The sequence below is a fragment of the Lathyrus oleraceus genome, chromosome 7, assembly GCF_024323335.1.
Source record: "Lathyrus oleraceus cultivar Zhongwan6 chromosome 7, CAAS_Psat_ZW6_1.0, whole genome shotgun sequence".
NCBI lineage: Eukaryota > Viridiplantae > Streptophyta > Magnoliopsida > Fabales > Fabaceae > Lathyrus > Lathyrus oleraceus.
In genome coordinates, this window is record NC_066585.1 from 433,739,628 (window position 1) to 433,759,640 (window position 20,013).

At 41.5% G+C, this 20,013-nt stretch overlaps 1 pseudogene; it reads left to right on the forward strand.

Moving 5' to 3' along the window:
• Positions 1 to 19,341, forward strand: part of LOC127105231 (uncharacterized) — a 75,194-nt pseudogene extending 55,853 nt beyond the window's left edge.
• Positions 19,342 to 20,013: the final 672 nt, after the last annotated feature.

The window sequence follows — 20,013 nt, forward strand, 5'->3', positions numbered from 1 at the left end:
ATCGAATACTGGATGAAGATAACCATCAAGGAGGAGATTACACCTACCGGATACTGGGTAGGAAACCACAGAAGAGTAACCGTCATCAACCAGGATGAACAACAAAGGTTAACTCTGCGAAGGGGAGGAACATAGGGTTTACAAGTACCGGTATAAGGGCAGAAAACCATAAACTCCGCTAGGGGAAGAAAGTAGGATTTACAACTACCGGATACTGGGTAGAAAACCACAAAAAAGTAACCGTTATCAACTAGGATGAACAACAAGGGTTAACTCTGCAAATGGGAAAAAACTTACTCAACTGGGGGAAGGACAAAAGACTTCAACCAGAGAGTGCATGAGATATACTATCTATTACCGTCAGAACATAGATAGTATACTCGCATGGAAGATTATCCACAACCGGTTACTGGGTTAATAAAGGATAAATCAACCGAAAAGGAAAAGGCATCGGGATACCAAAACTAGGAATATAATGATGACCAATTCAGGAGAGAAACAATCGTTACCAACAACAGGGTAGACGAAAGATGACTTGCCGGGGATAAATTACGAGCGCAAGGAAATTACCCAGGAAAAAGAGGGAATATCAACATCGAATACTGGATGAAGATAACCATCAAGGAGGGGATTATACCTACCGGTTACTGGGTAGGAAACCAACAGAAGAGTAACCGTCATCAACTAGGATGAACAACAAAGGTTAACTCTGCGAAGGGAGGAACAAAGGGTTTACAACTACCTGATACTGGGTAGAAAACCACAAACTCCGCCAGGGGAAGAAAGTAGGATTTACAACTACCGGTTACTGGGTAGAAAACCACAAACTCCGTTGGGGAGGGAAAAATGGGATTTACAAACTACCGGTATAAGGGTAGCAAACCACAAACTCCACTGAGGATAAGGTGAATAATTACTGATTACTGAGCAATTATTCATTTACCACAGGGAAACACCAGAGACAATCACAAAAGGCCAATTTAGAATCAAACCAAAAAGGCAAATTGAATCAAGACTCATCCTAATGAGGATATAACTCAATAGGGAAACCCATCCCAATATATATGTTGGGAGGAAACGGAAACAACCGTCGTCCACGAGGATATAACTCAGTGCGAAAATGGCAGGAAAGATAAAAATTTTCTGCTTATGGGGCTCACTCTATATTGAGAGATCTGACACACACATCTGCTCGGGGAAATACATATATCACCAAATAGCAGGAGACAACAAACAACGATATATGGCAAAGAATGCAACATGAATATCTGAATGTTAAAATTATGCATGTATATGCGTGATTTATGTTTGATGAATGCTGACAAACAGACATATCTAACACAAACAGGTCCAGGAATCCACCACCCGGTACTACATCTCAAGAGAGAAAGCCAGGATCACCAGAGAATATCCAATCTGCCGGGGATCAGAGACAACAACATCATTGCAGGGATGAATCATCAGTCTCAGCTGAGGAACAAAGTTCATTGCACAGGCAGAAACTGCCACAAAAGAAATTCCACGGGGGAATCAGAGATATCTGAAAAATCACAAAATCTCTGCAGGGGAATGAACAGCAATCGTTCCGACTGTGAACCGGATCACGGCGCAAATAAGTTCTGCTGGTGAGACCACTCCGCCGGGGAAATATAAAAGGGGGTGATGGACCCTTGTGGGGATACAACCACCAACCAGAAGCTCCCAAAGGTCAAACGAACTAATATCTCTCACCTGCTGAGGAGGAAGGAGGCCAAAATACCTTTACCATACACTCTGCTCGGGAGGAAAAACACAAATGGCTCCGGAGGAATCATCGGTCACAGCTGGAGAAAAGAGTTCATTGTGCAGGCAAAAACTGCCATAAAAGCAACTCTACTGGGAAATCCAACTGAGGGAGATGAAGGAAACTAGTGATCCCACACCAAGTACCAAACTCACCAAGGAAATCACACCTGCTGAGGAGAAAAGATCGCACAAGTAGAATCTGCCACACAAATAACTCTACGGGGGATTAGATATGCTAAGAAACAGCAATATCTCCGCAGGGGATAACACCATCATAGATAAGATCCAACACGCCAACAACTCCGCTGGGGATCTATCTGAGGAAGATAACATCATCAAGGGTAAGATCCAACACACCAACAACTCCGCTGGGGATGAACTATCATAAATAAAATCCATCACACCTACAACTCTTTTGGGGATGAACTATCTGAGGAAGGGAAGGAATACTGGGGATCAACCACCAAATATCGAACCTTCCAAAGAAAACACTTCTGCTGAGGAGGGAAGACCACTGCTCTGCTGAAGGGAGGGGAGGTAAAAAACCTCAACAAGCACCTCTGATGGGGAGAAAACCCACAACACAATATTCTGGAGAAAGAGGATACAGTCATGCCAGGTATATGAACAAATGTCTTACCCTGTTGGAAATCATGCCACCCTTGGGAGAGCACTGAGAATCCCTTAAGTATCCTTTCATCATTGTGAATGTTCACTTTGTTTAAAAAACAATTTGTGAAAAATTCATTTGTTTAAAAAAATGATATTTTCTCAATTAAAACATGCAAAACATTTGTTGAATAGAAACAAATAAGAGTGCAAATAATTGGATAAAAGCTCAAATTTATTTGATGGAATGGTAGCCTGCAAATGGCAAGACTCCATAGATCTTTACAAATTTGAAATTGGTGATATATATTGGAAAAGGGCTACATTGAACATAATGACCATTTCTACACCAATTCCGAGTTCGATGTATTCGAAGCATCAGTTGACGATGAATGAACAAGAAACTCTGATGGATGACAGTTGTAGAACACAGTCTTGTCAGGATGCAGTTACTTGCCAAATCCCTAATTTTTGCCTGATTTCCCCAGGATGAGGTACTCAATCTAGCAGGATGCCTATATTCATTTTTTCATGTCTCTAACTTTTTCCTGGATCGCCCTTTCGGGTTTTCAATCCACCGAGACGCTCATTTTTTCCTAAGCCGCCCTTTCGGGTTTTCAACTTAGCGAGCTATTCTGTTTTTATTTTAGGCGAAGTATTTCTTGACTGCATCTGAATTCACAGGACGAGTGAAATCCTCCCCATCCATAGTTGTAAGTATCAAAGCACCGCCTGAAAAGGCTCTCTTAACAACATATGGACCTTCATAGTTTGGAGTTCACTTGCCCCTGGAATCGGGCGCGAAAGACAAGACTTTCTTGAGCACAAGGTCACCTTCCCGGAACACACGAGGCTTGACCTTATTATCAAAAGCTTTCTTCATTCTCTGTTGATATAACTGACCATGACACATGGCAGTCAATCTCTTCTCTTTTATCAAATTCAACTGGTCATAACGACTCTGAATCCATTCAGCATCAGTCAACTTGGCCTCCATCAAGACTCTCATTGATGGGATCTCCACCTCTACTGGGAGTACGGCCTCCATGCCATAAACAAGAGAGAAAGGGGTTGCCCCTGTTGAAGTGCGGACAGATGTACGATATCCATGCAAAGTAAATGGCAGCATCTCATGCCAATCTTTGTACGTAACAACCATCTTCTGGATAATTTTCTTGATATTCTTATTAGCAGCTTCAACAGCCCCATTCATCTTGGGTCTGTAACGGCATATGAGTTGATTCTTGATAAACTTCACGACGACCTGCCTGGTCACATTTTCATATGACGCTGCTTCAACCCACTTAGTGAAGTAATCAATTGTTACGAGAATAAACCTGTGTCCGTTGGACGCTTTCGGCTCAATCATGCCAATCATGTCAATTCACCACATAGAGAAAGGCCATGGTGATGAAATCACATTCAGAAGTGTCGGGGAAATATGAATCTTATCCGCATAAATCTGACACTTATGGCATTTCTTCACATATTTGCAACAGTCAGACTCCATTGTCAGCCAATAGTAGCCTGCTCTCAACATCTTTCTAGCCATGGCATGTCCATTGGAATGAGTACCAAATGAACCCTCATGGACCTCAGTCATTAACAAGTCTGCTTCGTGTCTATCCACGCATCTGAGCAGCACCATGTCAAAATTTCTCTTATAAAGCACTTCGCCATTGAGGTAGAAACTGCCTGACAATCTTCTCAAAGTTTTCCTATCTTTCACAGATGCCCCAGGCGGGTAAACCTGGTTCTGGAGGAAACACTTGATGTCATAATACCAAGGCTTATCATCCTTCACCTCTTCAACTGCAAATACATGAGCTGGTCTATCTAAGCGTATCATAGTGATATTGGGATTAGCGATCATATCATCGACATATAACTCGATCTCCTTGTGCATCATATCATGGAACAAGGTAGTCATAGCTCGTTGATACGTGGCTCCGGCGTTCTTCAAACCGAAGGGCATAACTCGATAACAGAATGTTCCCCAAGGTGTGATGAATGTTGTCTTCTCCATATCCTCGGGTTCCATCTTAATATGATTATATCCAGAAAATCCGTCCATAAATGAGAAGACTTTGAATTTAGCTGTATTGTCTACCAACATATCATTATGTGGTAGAGGGAAATCATCTTGCGGACTAGCTTTATTCAAATCTCTATAATCCACACACATTCGGACTTTTCCGTCTTTCTTGGGCATGGGCACAATATTGGCCACCCATTGAGGATACGTAGAAGTCACCAGAAACCCCGCATCAATTTGCTTATGAACTTCTTCTTTGATCTTCACTGCCATATCAGGATGAGTTCTTCCGAGCTTCTGCTTCACAGGCACGCACTCAGGCTTCAAGGGCAGGAAATGTTGCACAATATATGTATCTAGACCTGGCATGTTTTCATATGACCAAGCAAAGATATCAACATATTCTCGTAGCGATTCGATCAACCCCTTCTTAACAGATTCTTCCAGGAGTGCCCCAATCTTTACTTCTCGCACACAATCCTCAGACCCCAAGTTGACTGTTTCCAGATACTCAAGATGCGGCTGAATGATCTTCTTTTCATGCTCAAGTAGACGGGTAATCTCATCAGGAATCTCGTCAACATCATCTTCCTCTGCCTCAAATACAGGGAACTCAAAATTGGGAGATGGTGTTGGATCATTATGTTCAATGGGTTTAGAAATCAACCTGCATAATGATTTTGGATATGAAAAGCTTTTTAGAAATCAAACAAGGCAAATCATTATGCAGATGAAAAGATTGATTTTATTCTTTTTTAGGGTTTTTTGTGATCACCATTTTCATGCAAAAAAGCGAAAAGGGAAAATAATTGGAAAAACAAACATTTAACATGAATTTATTGAATGAAAATATCATTGTATTTATGTTGCCAACAATGTCATCACTTCTCCTTTTGGCATGGGAGAAGGGTTTTCAAATAAAGTGATCATTACTTTGACTTGTGAATAACTATAGGAACATCCACAGCGACCCAATTGTTACAGATCCCTCTAGGGATGACAAAATTGTCAGAATCCTCTGCATCCTCTTCCAAGATAGCAGCAGCTTCCTCATCACGACCGGTGTGGATGAAACCTCCACTCTTGAACAATCCTTTCTCATTAAAGACCCCAGAAGAAAAGCCCATGCCAGCCCGGGACTTATTGTCTTCCAGCTCGATCATTTTTCCTAGACCAGCAATTGCGCCACACTCAATGGCCAATTTTGCATCTCTATAGGAAGCAAATGAAGGAGTTCTCTTCTCAACAGGCTCAACTATAGATAAAGCTTGGAAAGGAGTTCCAACTTCATCCTCAACATCTATGTATGAGAAGGAAGACAAGTGGCTAACCAGGAGAGCCTTTTCTCCTTGAGTTCACGGTTCTCTAGCTCTAGATGATCCATCAATCTGGAAGAGTTGGCTCTGGTGTAGTACCGGTGAGTCAGCTTGTCTTCAAAATAAATGAAGAGCACAGAGTTAGACCACAAGACCAGAGGCTGGGAACAAAACCTGCTTATGCATATGATGCATGCAATGCTTGTGCATATGATTTGTTTTTATTTCAAAGGAACTTTTAGGGTTTTATTTGCAAATTTTGGAAATATTAATCATTTTATCGCATATGGAAATATCTCATCATATTATATCGGGGAGAAAGAAGTACAACGTTGTCAATCATATACCAGAGAAAAGGAAAATAATCATCCTATGGATCCCTAGAAGCTCGGGACACAGGAAGATAAGTTGCACGAAGCCTCTTCACTTCTCTCTCATAAGCTGCCTCCATATCTGCCTTTTCCTTGGCGAGTCGGTCATACCTCCTTTTCCAAAACTTGGAAGACTGAGGAAGTAGAGAAGTCCATGCATCATCAGGATCATCAATAACCTGATGTTCGAGGAACTCAATCAGAGCATCCTTCTCCTTAATCTGCTGAATCAACTCTTCCCTTTCACGGATCCAGGCACGTGATAGGTCTTCGTCCCTCAACTCCTCTACTCCTTGGTTAGGGAGGGTTGAAGGCCCAACCACAACCAAAGGTGTAGGTCTCGGATAATCGTAAGGCATGAGATACTCAGATGCTCTCTTCCTTACCCAAGCAGTGTAAGGCTCCAAAGCAATGCAATTCTTAGGACCCAACTCCTTCCTTCCTTTCTTGTCAACCTTGCACCAAGCGTGAACCATTCTGGCTTTCAAGCCTTGGGGATCTTTACCCTCCTGAAAGAACACACCCTCTAACAGAACGTTATTAGGTTTATCCTTTAGGGGGAACCCAAGCTGACGACGTGCTAATACAGGGTTGTAGTTAATCCCACCACATGTACCAAGAAGAGGCACATTGGAGGATTCACCACAAGAGTCAATAATCTGCACACCATCATATACACGGTTATACCAAGAGATATCATCATTAGTGAGAGACATAAGTCTCGTGGACCACCGTAGACATCCCTTGTCCTCCTTGAAAGCGACCGTCTGAGGTAAGTGAGAAATAAACCACTTATACAACAGAGTCAAACAGCACACAATAGCGCCACCACCCTTTGCATTCCTCAGATGCAAAGAGAAATAGGTATCACCCAACAGAGTCAGAACGGGATTAAGAGCAGAGAAGATCCTAATAGCGTTCATATCCACAAACTTGTCGATGTTGGGGAACAATACCAACCCATAGATGAGAAGTACAAATATGGCTTCAAAGGCATCCTCACTCACGGCCTTCCCATAAACAGTAGCTTGAGCAATGAGGAACTCAGAAGGGAGACCTTGAATTCCACCTTTGGTAGTCATATGAGCACCAATCAGGGATTCATCTATGTGTAACATGTCAGCTATCTCTCGAGAAGTAGGAATACTCTCCAAGCCACTGAACGGCAGCTGATATAGAATAGGTATACCCACCAGATAGGCATACTCCTCAAGGGTAGGCAAAAGCTGAAAGTCCGGAAACGTGAAGCAACGATACAGAGGATCATAAAATTGTACCAATACACTCATCAGACCTTCATCCACCTGAGTAGTCAGAAGAGGAAGAAGCTTCCCAAAACGAGCCTTGAAACCCAAGGGATCTAATACATAGGATGTCAGATTCCTTAACTCTTTCAAATCGGGTTGTCTGAAGCTGTACTTCTTTGTATTCCTTCTTTGTCTTTCCATGTCTGAAAATTTTGCAAATAAACCCCTTAAGTTCCTTGAAAATTTTCTTTTTTATTGATGATATGGATGCAGATGAATGCAACAATCACACTCAAGGATCACGCAAAGCACACCAAGCAAAGGTCATGGGATGGATCATATTATCCTTAATATCAATCATCCATTTTGGTGGATTATGGTTTACACCTTATCAACACCCAAGTTCCATTGATATTAAGGCAATATGAACGGATCGACCATGAATCAAGGGTTTGTTGCGAGTCACGAGCATGGAGTCTCGGTTAAGAACCACCAAAAGGGAGTGTACTAGGGTTTAAACCTGCCAAGCATGTTCTATCAGAGGTTCCCATAGTCATCATCCCATCTTTCGGATATTATCAGAGAAACGACTACTCGTATTCCGAAAATATTCTCAAGAGAGACTCTTATGAGTGTAGTATCGCGTAACAATCGCATCAAATATTACATTTGAACGACCTCCGCACTACATTCTAAAAATAGGCCAAGATGGGTTTGGTAAACTAAGGTCCTTGGCTTCTAAGGTCTATATTGGAAAGAGTATTGTCTAACCACAACTTACTTGTTTGACATTATTGATCCCAACATGACCTCCACCAAGTGAATGGACTCGCAAGTCAACTTGCTAAGGAATAACTCCACACAAGTCGATGAGACTATGCCATTCTCCTATCCTAAGTGCACTCGAGTTCGGGTATAGAACTCATCTCACAAAGATCACCAAGCACACAAGCAATTAATATATCAAGCAATTCAATCATTACATACAATACAGTAATCCCAAATTGCATAAAAATATGACATACACAATATAATACAACAAGTGTGAAAAGTTGGCAAAACCCACCAGGGATTTTTTCATTCCCCAGCAGAGTCGCAACTTTTCTGTAGCGGTGTATTCGTTATCATTGGAGATATTGACTAAATTGAAGGTAAATCATACAAAGTCGAGTTTCCATCGCACTTCTATTTATCCAAAGGAAAGGTTAGAAAGCGAACAAAAACCTAAAAGTTTTACAATGTTGAAAACAAAGTCAAATGTTTGCACAAAAAGGTTTTTGGTTTGGGTTAGGATGAAGAAATGAAGAAAAAAGGGTGATGGTTAAGAAATGAAACCACATTAGGAGTTCCTCTCTTGAGATCGTATAGATGATCCAAGTAAGTTCCTTTGGAATAAGCAAGCACAAAGCGAAAGCAATCGCACAAGTCTCAGAAGAGATCCTCAAGTGAAAGGAAACAAGATGCCAATATATGGACTTATATCCGACTCCTAACAACAAAACAGAAACAGAATGCCAATACATGGATTATATCCGACACTCAACCAAAAAACGGAAACAGAATGCCAATACATGGACTTATATCCGACTCCCAACCATAACAAACAAATATCAAAAGCAAACACATCAAAAGCAAACATGCAAACAATCATCACACACTATATACATACAAGAGGCTCAAACAAAAGGGTAGGCTTTAGTCAAGAGGGGTCGTATCAACCTCGACAAACTAGCCAAACTGTACAAGGGTAGTTTGTAGCTCTTAACCACTAACATTGAGAGTTAGGGTGAAGCTGATCAAAATGGAAATGAGGATGAGACCTCATGCTCCTAACCCAGGCGTGGGTGAGCTCATGATAAAGAAAGCGTGGGGATCCAGAAAGTGGGATCCTATTCCACTTGACAGACACTGGACAAAGATCTTGGGTACATGTTCAAGAGCATCAGCACGTAGTGCGAGCATAATGAACGACTCACTGAATAACGGGGGATTGGCTACTAATCCCTTTTATCCATCAATTTCCTCAACTATTGGAGGTATTATCAAGTAGCACATGCCTCATCTTGGAGGTCTTTGGCACAATTGTAAACAAACACAAACAGAGCCTCTTAAGGAGGACTTGCCAGCCAAATGCCTGCCAAAAAGGTGGCAGGAGTTCCAGACTACATGGAGTAAGAGGATAACTACCTAAGTGGTGTATCAACCATAATCCAAAGCTCAAGCAAGAGCTAAAAGCAAGCAACTAATGTAACTGTACAAAAGCTAACCAGTTAATATTTCAGTCAAAAAACAAACAGACAAATAGTGAATCTTTCCAACAATTACACAACTCAATGAATAATGCTCAAGGACTCATGAGCTCAAGAGCTCAATTAGAACCTACAAAACAAACATATGTTAGTATTCAAATCATTTGCATCTCACAAAGTGAGAACAAATCAACCATCAATGCTAAATGCCCAAACCTGAAACACAAAGCACAATTAGTATATGCACAAAACACTAGTACAAAGACTAAGTTCAAAACCAAACCAAATGATCAAAAGAGAACCCAATCTTTCACATATTGCACATTCAAACATTCAATAAAATGTCCTCAAAAGGACCAACATCAATTCACAAGGCAAGTACCTCAAATGATCAATGTAAAGCAAAGACAAGCAAATGTGCATAAAGTGAACTTCCAATTTAGAAAATCCAAATCAAACAGAAAAGCATGCAATAACTATGAACTTTTTTAGGCAAGTTTCTCATGTTATGAACAAGCATTGTGCAAAAAATCAAATCCAGAAGAGTTCAAATGATAGATGAATAAAAATGCACAAATGCAAGGTCCAAAATGTGACACAAATTGTCACATACATCTTCATGTGTCAAAAACAATGATAGCATATGAGAAAAAATTCAAACCAGTGCTCAAAAAATCATATCATATCATGAATAATAAGCACACAAAAAATCAGATCAATTGGCTCAAAGATGAAGATTTCACAAAGCATGGAATGCAACATGTCAAAATAGCATGGCATGGATAAAAAAATTCACACATTAAAAATCAGACATCCACAAATCATGAAAATAATATCAAATAAACTAGACATTAAATCAAAACTATGAAAAAAAATTGGAGTTAATTTGGAGCATTTTTCTATTTTTAATGATTTTTTAAAGATGAACAAAATAATATGAAATAACAAAATAAAATGGAGGGAAAACAAATATTTGAATTAAACTCAGAATAATCACAACCATTGGATCAGGCGCGAAATGCAAATCAACGGTCCAAATTTAAAAAGAAAAACTCACAGCTTCATTTAACACAGTCATCATGCCACTCAGCAGGTCAAACGGTACGCATGGCAAGTCAAACAAACACAGTCCAATCATTCACACACGCTGGCTAACACATGGCAACACGCAAGCATCAATTGAAACGATGCGTTTCATTAAACGCGTTGGCACACATATCAGTAGGTCAAACGTAACGTGGCAAGGTCAAAGCAATTAGGACCAATGGATCATACACGCAGGGCACACAGTCAGCAGCCACATCACCTAAACCCTAAAATGAACCAGACGCCGGAGCTGTAGCTCCGGTCGTCTTCTCCGGCCACACACATGGCGGAGCTTTCAAATTTTTTCAAGAAATTCAATATGCGCACATGATTCGAACCGTATTTCAACCAGGATTCCAAATATCACAATCATTTCACCTAATTCTTCCTAACTTGCACGGATCGAAGCAAAACATTATCATGAACAAAACTTATATTCAACCATACATGCTCAATTCTCAGCCAAATTCAAATCTAATCACATGCACAAGCTCTACACAGTGAGATCTACACAACTATAACATGAAAACAGCAAAAAGAGATGATGAATTTTTCACTTACTTGAAATGCAGTTCTCTATTCACGCGTGTTCAAGCTCTCTACAGCTCCATATCTGCTCCAATATCCTCGACTTGAAGCTTTGTGCAAAGAGAATCAACTGAAAACACTTGGATCTAGCTCAATTTCCAAAATCCATTTCCATGAAGATCCACTTGAACAACTCGAATATGGACTGAATTGCTTCAATTGGATGATGAATCTTGCTTAGAATTGCACCAAGATCATTAATCTACAAGAATTATTGGTGTTTGTGTGAAGAAAATCAAGAATCGAAGAGAGAGAAAAATGGAGGGAGTTTTGAAATTCTAGATCTGAGAATTCTGTTATGGCAAATGAGATTAGGGTTTCAGCTTTTATATGGTTCACTAATGACACTGAAATCCAAATTAGGCTTTGGTTAAACATGATTAGTGAGATGTGGATTAATTTGCAAAATTGCAAATTAAGCTCATGAAGCCATGCCCCACGTGTACAGTACCATGCAAGGCTTCAAATGCACTCCAAATCAACCAAGGATCATCATGGAATGGTTGTTTTGCTTGTATCATAAGCCACTTTTGAATTATGGAAATTCCCTCCAAAATGATCATGTGGAAATGTCTGAATGAATTTGAGCCTTTATCTCTTGATGAAATGGCTTCAAAATGAAACCCTAGCTCATGCAAACTCAATAGAATGATCATGTGGTCCTTATACCAAGGAAAAATATCTCAGTTCTTGCACAAAGGATGCTCTTGAAGTGCTTGACCTGTGATTGCTTAATGCTACAAAACAAAAAGGTTAAATGACATATTTGTATGCTTTTGGTTAGTAAACAAAAATAAGAAAAACAATGATATACAATACAAGCATGCCTGGTGATCTCAAATCACTCACAAGGAGGTCCCACCCAAAGGGAAAGGAAGCCAAGATGCTCAATGATCCTTGAGGCTATGCAATGCAATGCTATGATGTCATGAGGGATCTTAGGGACAAAATTGGGGTCTTACAGTTGGGATCAATAATGTCACACAAATAAGTTGTGGTTAGACATTACTCTTTCCAATATAGACCTTAGATGCCAAGGAACTTAGTTTACCAAGCCCATCTTGGCCTATTCTTAGGATGTAGTGCGAAAGTCATTCAAGTGTAAGATTTGATACGATTGTTACGCGATACTACACTCATAAGAGTCTTTCTTGAGAATATTTTTGGAATACGAGTAGTCGTTTCTCCGATAATATCCAAAAGATGGGATGATGACTATGAGAACCTCTTGTAGAACATGTTTGGCAGGTTTAAACCCTAGTACACTCCCTCTGGGTGGTTCTTAACCAAGACTCCATGCTCGTGACTTACAATAAACCCTTGATTCATGGTTGATCCATTCATGTATCCTTAATATAAATGGAACTTGGGTGTCGATAAGGTGTAAACCATGATCCACCAAAATGGATGATTGACATTAAGGATAATATGATCCATCCCATGACCTTTGTTTGGTGTGCTTTGCTTGATCCTTGAGTGTGATTGTTGCATTCATGCATTCATGCACCCATTTGAATCCATATCATCAAAATAATAAGAAAATTGTCAAGGAACTTAAGGGGTTTATTTGCAAATTTTCAGACATGGAAAGACAAAGAAGGAATACCAAGAAGTACAGTTTCAGACAACCAGATCTGAAAGAGTTAAGGAATCTGACATCCTATGTATTAGATCATTTGGGTTTCAAGGCTCGTTTTGGGAAGCTTCTTCCTCTTCTGACTACTCAGGTGGATGAAGGGTTGATGAGTGTATTGGTGCAGTTTGATGATCCCTTGTACCGTTGCTTCACGTTTCTGGATTTCCAGCTTTTACCTACGCTTGAGGAGTATGCTTATCTTGTGGGCATACCTATTCTAGACCAGTTGTCGTTCAGTGGCTTGGAGAGTATTCCTACTTCTCAAGAGATAGCAGACATGTTGCACATAGATGAATCTCTGGTTGGTGCTCATATGACTACCAAAGATGGAATTCAAGGTCTCCCTTCTGAGTTCTTCATTGCTCAAGCTACTATCTACGGGAAGGCCATGAGTGAGGATGCCTTTGAATCCATATTTGTACTTCTCATCTATGGATTGGTATTGTTCCCTAACATCGACAAGTTTGTGGATGTAAACGCTATTAGGATCTTTTCTACTCTTAATCCCGTTCCGACTCTGTTGGGTGATACCTATTTCTCTTTGCATATGAGGAACGCAAAGGGTGGTGGCGCCATTGTGTGTTGTTTACCTCTGTTGTATAAGTGGTTTATTTCTCACTTACCGCAGACGGTCGCCTTCAAGGAGAACAAAGGATGTCTACGGTGGTCCACGAGACTTATGTCTCTCACTAATGATGATATCTCTTGGTACAACCGTGTGTATGATGGTGTGCAGATTATCGACTCTTGTGGTGAATTCTCCAATGTACCTCTTCTTGATACATATGGTGAGATTAACTACAACCCTGTTTTAGCACGTCGTCAGCTTGGGTTCCCCCTAAAGGATAAACCTAATAACATTCTGTTAGAGGGTGTGTTCTTTCAGGAGGGTAAAGATCCCCAAAACTTGAAAGCTAGGATGGTCCTCGCTTGGCGCAAGATTCATAGGAAAGGAAGGAAAGAGTTGGGTCCTAAGAATTGCATCGCTTTGGAGCCTTATACTGCTTGGGTGAGGAATAGAGCGTCTGAGTATCTCATACCTTATGAGTATCCGAGACCTACACCTATGATTATGGCTGGGCCTTCAACCCTCCCTAATCAAGGAGTAGAGGAGTTGAGAGACGAAGACCGATGACGTGCTTGGATCCGTGAACGCGAAGAGTTGCTTCAGCAGATTAAGGAGAAGGACGCTTTGATAGAGTTTCTTGAGCATCAGATTATAGATGATCCTGATGACGCATGGACTTCTCTACTTCCTCAGTCTTCCCGGTTTTGGAAGAGGAAGTACGATCGACTCGCCAAAGAGAAGGCAGATATGGAGGCAGCCTATGAGAGGGAGGTGAAGAGGCTTCGCGCATCTTATCTTCATGTGTCCCAAGCTTTAGATGATTGTTTCTAGGGATCCGTAGGATGATTATTTTCCTTTTCTGTTGTATATGATTGACAATGCTCTACTTCTTTCCGCTGATATTATTTGATAAGATATTTCCATATATGACAAATGTTTAATACTTCCAAAATTTGCAAATAAAACCCTAGAGTTCCTTTGAATTAAAAAACAAATCATATGCACAACCATTGCATGCATCATGTGCATAAGCAGGTTTTGTTCTCGGCTTCTTGTCCTGTGGTCTAACTCTGTGTTCTTCATTTATTTTAAAGACAAGCTGACTCACCGGTACTACACTAGAGCCAACATTTCAAGACTGATGGATCATCTAGAGCAAGAGAACCATGAACTCAAAGAGGAAGTGGCTAGATTAAGTGCCTTGATGGAATCGTTCTTGGCTGCCCAGAGCCAGTCTTCTCCGACGCCTTCAAATCCTCCCTAGAGGACAGTCATCTCTGAGATTGTTTCCTCAATTGTGCCTGCAGCCAATGCACATTTTGATCCAGCGTCTATGCCAGCCGGATTCCCGTGGGGGATGCCTCCCAATTTCATGCTTGAGGGTCCTGCTCCTACCTTTGCTTCCATGCCGACATCTAGCTCGGTCCTTGCTGTTCCTCCTCCTGTCGTGCATACTATGCCCAGAGTAGACGACACCATCTATCATTCTGAGCCGGATGGTTGCTAGCGCTCCTTCTGACTTCACCGAGATGGTGAATATGGGGATGCGTCTAGAAGAAGGGGTTAGAGAAGGGCGTCTAACCAGAGAAGAAGGCTCTTCTGCCAAACGTTATGGGGCGTTTGTGAAGAAGAAAGATGGAGAGGCACATGTTGTGACCTCCCATGCGAAATCTAGAAGACCCTCTGTGAGGAGGAAGACCGCGCGTCCCTCCTGTAACCAGCACCAGGTGGCTCATATAACACCTGTTTTCAGAGATAATCAGTCGTATCAGCAACATAGCAACAATCAGCAACCACATCCGTAATATCAACAACAACAACACCGACCGCAGCAGCAGGCCTACCAGCCTCGAAACAGTAATCAAACCAGCACGAGTTACGAGAGGAACACCTTTGATCCTATTCCAATGACGTACGCAGAATTATATCCCTCCTTGATAGAGAGGAAGTTGATTACTCCGAGAGACCCACCGACTATACCTGCTAACCCCCAGTGGTGGTATAAGCTTGAATTACATTGTGTCTATCATTCTGGTGCTCCCGGCCATGACGTGGAGAATTGTTACCCTTTGAAGACCAAGGTTCAAGACCTTGTGAGGTGTGGCATTCTATGTTTCGAGGACGTAGGTCCTAATGTGAAGAAGAACCCATTGCCTAAGCATGGGAAATCTGTCAACATGGTCCAGGGCTGCCCTGGCAAGTACAAAGTCAAATATGTCAGTCTTATTCGACAGTCTCTTGTCGAGATGCATCGTTTGCTATGTGATTACAGTCGTTATGAGCACGACCATGATAGATGCCGAGTGTGCTTTGTTAACCGGTTGGGTTGTCGCCAGGTGCGCAAGGATATTCAGGAAATGCTGGATGAAGGAGTTATTGAGATTCTTCAGAATAGAAATGTTGACGAAGATGAGCCTGAGGTCAACGTGATTTCCCCAGTATTCCGGATGCCCGAGCCTGTTATCATCAAGTATGATGGTAGTAAGCAGAAGGCTTCTCCTGTTCTTATCATTAAGCCTGCCGGTCCAGTACCGTACTCTTTCGAAAAAGCAATTCCCTTTCGCTACAACGTTGTTGCTGTAGAAGATGGGAAAGAGGTGTCCTTGCCATCTTCCCCAGGCTAATGCTGGTTTTGATGAACGCCCGATTGGGAATGCTGTGAGCACCCCGAATTCGACACCTGTTGTTAAGCCCTCCTCTACATTGATAACTCCTACTTCTGTTGGCCCAAGCGGCAATGTGGAAGAAGACTGTGATGAGATGCTGAGGCTCATCAAGAGAAGTGAGTACAATGTTGTAGACCAGCTTCTACAAACGCCATCCAAAATATCAGTATTATCTTTGCTATTGAATTCAGAACCACATAGAGAGGCACTGCAGAAGGTATTGGATGTGGCGTATGTAGATCATGATGTCACAATAGAACAATTTGATAGCATTGTTGCAAACATTACTGCTTGTAACAATTTGAGTTTCTGTGACTCTGATCTCCCTGAGAAGGGAAGAGACCACAACTTGGCTTTACACATATCTATGAACTGCAGAGACGACGCCATGTCCAATGTGCTGGTAGACACTAGGTCATCACTGAATGTGTTACCAAAAACCACTCTTTCGAAGCTGTCATATCAAGGGCCTCCCATGAGGCAGAGTGGAGTAGTTGTGAAGGCCTTCGATGGGTCGCGTAAAACTGTGATTGGGGAAGTTGATCTCCCAATCAAGATTGGACCAAGTGATTTCCAGATTACCTTCCAGGTTATGGACATTCACCCATCATACAGCTGTCTCTTAGGCAGACCATGAATTCATGAGGCGGGCGCCGTAACATCCACCCTACACCAGAAACTGAAATTCGTGAAAAATAAGAAGCTGGTAGTGGTAGGGGGAGAGAAGGCTCTCCTGGTTATCCATTTGTCTTCCTTCTCATATATAGATGCTGAGGATGAAGTTGGAACTCCTTTCCAAGCTTTATCTATAGCTGAGCCTATTGAGAAGAGAACTCCTTCATTTGCTTCCTATAGAGATGCGAAGTTGGCCATTGAGTGTGGTGCAATTGCCGGCTTAGGAAAAATGATTGAGCTAGAAGACAACAAGTCTCGGGATGGCATAGGTTTTTCATTTGGGGTGTTCCACGAGAAAGGGCTGTTCAAGAGTGGAGGGTTCATCCACACTGGCCAAGATGAAGAAGTTGCTGCTGTCTTGGAAGAAGATACAGAGGATTTTGGCAATTTCATCATCCCCGGAGGGGTCTGCAACAATTGGGTCGCTGTGGATATTCCAACAGTTATCCATAAGTCAACGTAATGATCACTTTGTTTAAAAACCCTTCTCCCATGCCAAAAGGAGGAGTGATGACATTATTGGCACATTAATACAATGATATTTTCATTCAATAAATTCATGTTAAAATGTTTGTTTTTCCAATTATTTTCCCTTTTCGTTTTTGCATGAAATTGGTGATCACATAAAACCTAAAAAATAGAATAAAATCAATTTTTTCATCTGCATAATGATTGCCTTGTTTGAATTCTAAAAGCTTGTCATATCCAAAATCATTATGCAGGTTGATCAAACCCATTGAACAAAATGATCCAACATCATCTCCCAATTTTGAGTTCCCTGTATTTGAGGCAGAAGAAGATGATGTTGAAGAGATTCCTGATGAGATTACCCGTTTACTTGAGCATGAAGAGAAGATCATTCAGCCGCATCTTGAGAATCTGGAAACGGTGAACTTGGGGTCTGAGGATTGTGTGTGTGAAGTGAAGATTGGGGCACTCCTTGAAGAATCTGTCAAGAAGGGGTTGATTGAATTGCTACGAGAATATGTCGACGTCTTCGCTTGGTCGTATGAAGACATGCCAGGTCTAGATACAAATATTGTGCAACATTTCTTACCTCTAAAGCCTGAGTGCGTGTCTGTGAAGTAGAAGCTCAGAAGAACTCATCCTGATATGGCAGTGAAGATCAAAGAGGAAGTTCATAAGCAAATTGATGAGGGATTTCTGGTGACTTCTACATATCCTTAATGGGTGGCCAATATTGTGTCCGTGCCCAAAAAAAGACGGAAAAGTCCGGATGTGTGTGGACTATAAAGACTTGAATAAAGCTAGTCCGAAAGATGATTTCCCTCTACCACATATTGATATGTTGGTAGACACTACAACTAAATTCAATGTCTTCTCTTTTATGGATGGATTTTCCGGATATAACCAGATCAAGATGGCACCCGAGGATATGGAGAAGACAACATTCATCACACCTTAGGGAACATTCTGTTATCGAGTGATGCCCTTCGGTTTGAAGAACGCCGGAGCCACGTATCAACGAGCTATGACCACCTTGTTTCATGATATGATGCACAAGGAGATCGAGGTGTATGTTTACGATATGATTGCTAAGTCAAGAGCAGAAGTTGAACATGTAGAGCACTTGTTGAAGCTTTTTCAACGTTTGAGGAAGTACAAGCTTCGTCTGAATCCCAACAAGTGTACATTTGGAGTCCGTTCCGGCAAGTTATTGGGCTTTATTGTTAGTGAAAGAGGTATCGAGGTGGATCCTGCAAAGGTCAAAGCAATACAAGAGATGCCTGCGCCCAAAACTGAGAAGCAAGTCCGAGGTTTTCTTGGCCGCTTGAATTATATTTCCAGATTCATATCCCACATGACTGCCACATGTACGCCGATATTCAAGCTCCTCCGGAAAGATCAGTCCCATGATTGGCGCTGTAAATCAGTATGGAAATGGTATTGGGGCAGTGATTATTACTCCTCAGGGCACACATATCCCTTTTACAGCGAGGCTAACTTTCAAATGCACGAATAATATGGCTGAGTACGAGGCCTGCATTATGGAATTGGAAGAATGTATTGATCTTAGGATCAAGCATCTTGATGTTTATGGTGATTCGGCCGTCGTTGTTAACCAGATTAAGGGTGAATGGGAAACGAATCAGCCTGGTCTCATTCCATATAGAGATTATGCGAGGAGAATTTCCACGTTCTTTACTGAGGTTGACTTCCATCACATTCCTCGAGATGAGAATCGGATGGCAGATGCTCTTGCTACACTTGCTTCAATGATTGTGGTTAAACTTTGGAATGAAGTCCCCAATATCACTGTAACGCGCTTGGATAGACCAGCTCATGTATTTGCAATAGAAGGAGCGAAAGATGATAAGCCATGGTATTGAGACATCAAGTGTTTCCTTCAGAACCAGGTTTACCCGCCTGGGGCATCTGTGAAAGATAGGAAGACTTTGAGGAGATTGTCAGGCAGTTTCTACCTCAATGGCGAAGTCCTTTATAAGAGAAATTTTGACATGGTTCTGCTCAGATGCGTGGATAGACACGAAGCAAACCTGTTAATGACTGAGGTCCATGAGGGTTCATTTGGTACTCATTCCAATGGACATGTCATGGCTAGAAAGATGTTGAGAGCAGGCTACTATTGGCTGACAATGGAGTCTGACTGCTGCAAATACGTGAAGAAATGCCATAAGTGTTAGATTTACGTGGATAAGCTTCATATTCCTCCGACACTTCTGAATGTGATTTCATCACCTTGGCCTTTCTCCATGTGGGGAATTGACATGATTGGCATGATAGAGCCCAAAGCGTCTAACGGACACAGATTTATTCTCGTAGCAATTGATTACTTCACCAAATGGGTTGAGGCGGCATCATATGCAAATGTGACCAGGCAGGTGGTCGTGAAGTTTATCAAGAATCAACTCATATGCCGCTATGGTGTGCCAGATAAGATCATTACTGATAATGGATCTAACTTGAACAACAAAATGATGAAAGAGCTGTGTAGTGAGTTCAAGATCGCGTATCATAATTCTTCTCCTTATAGACCCAAGATGAATGGGGTTGTTGAAGCTGCTAATAAGAATATTAAGAAGATTATCCAGAAGATGGTTGTCACGTATAAAGATTGGCATGAGATGCTGCCATTTGCTTTACATGGATATCGTACGTCTGTCTGCACTTCAACAGGGGCAACCCCTTTCTCTTTAGTT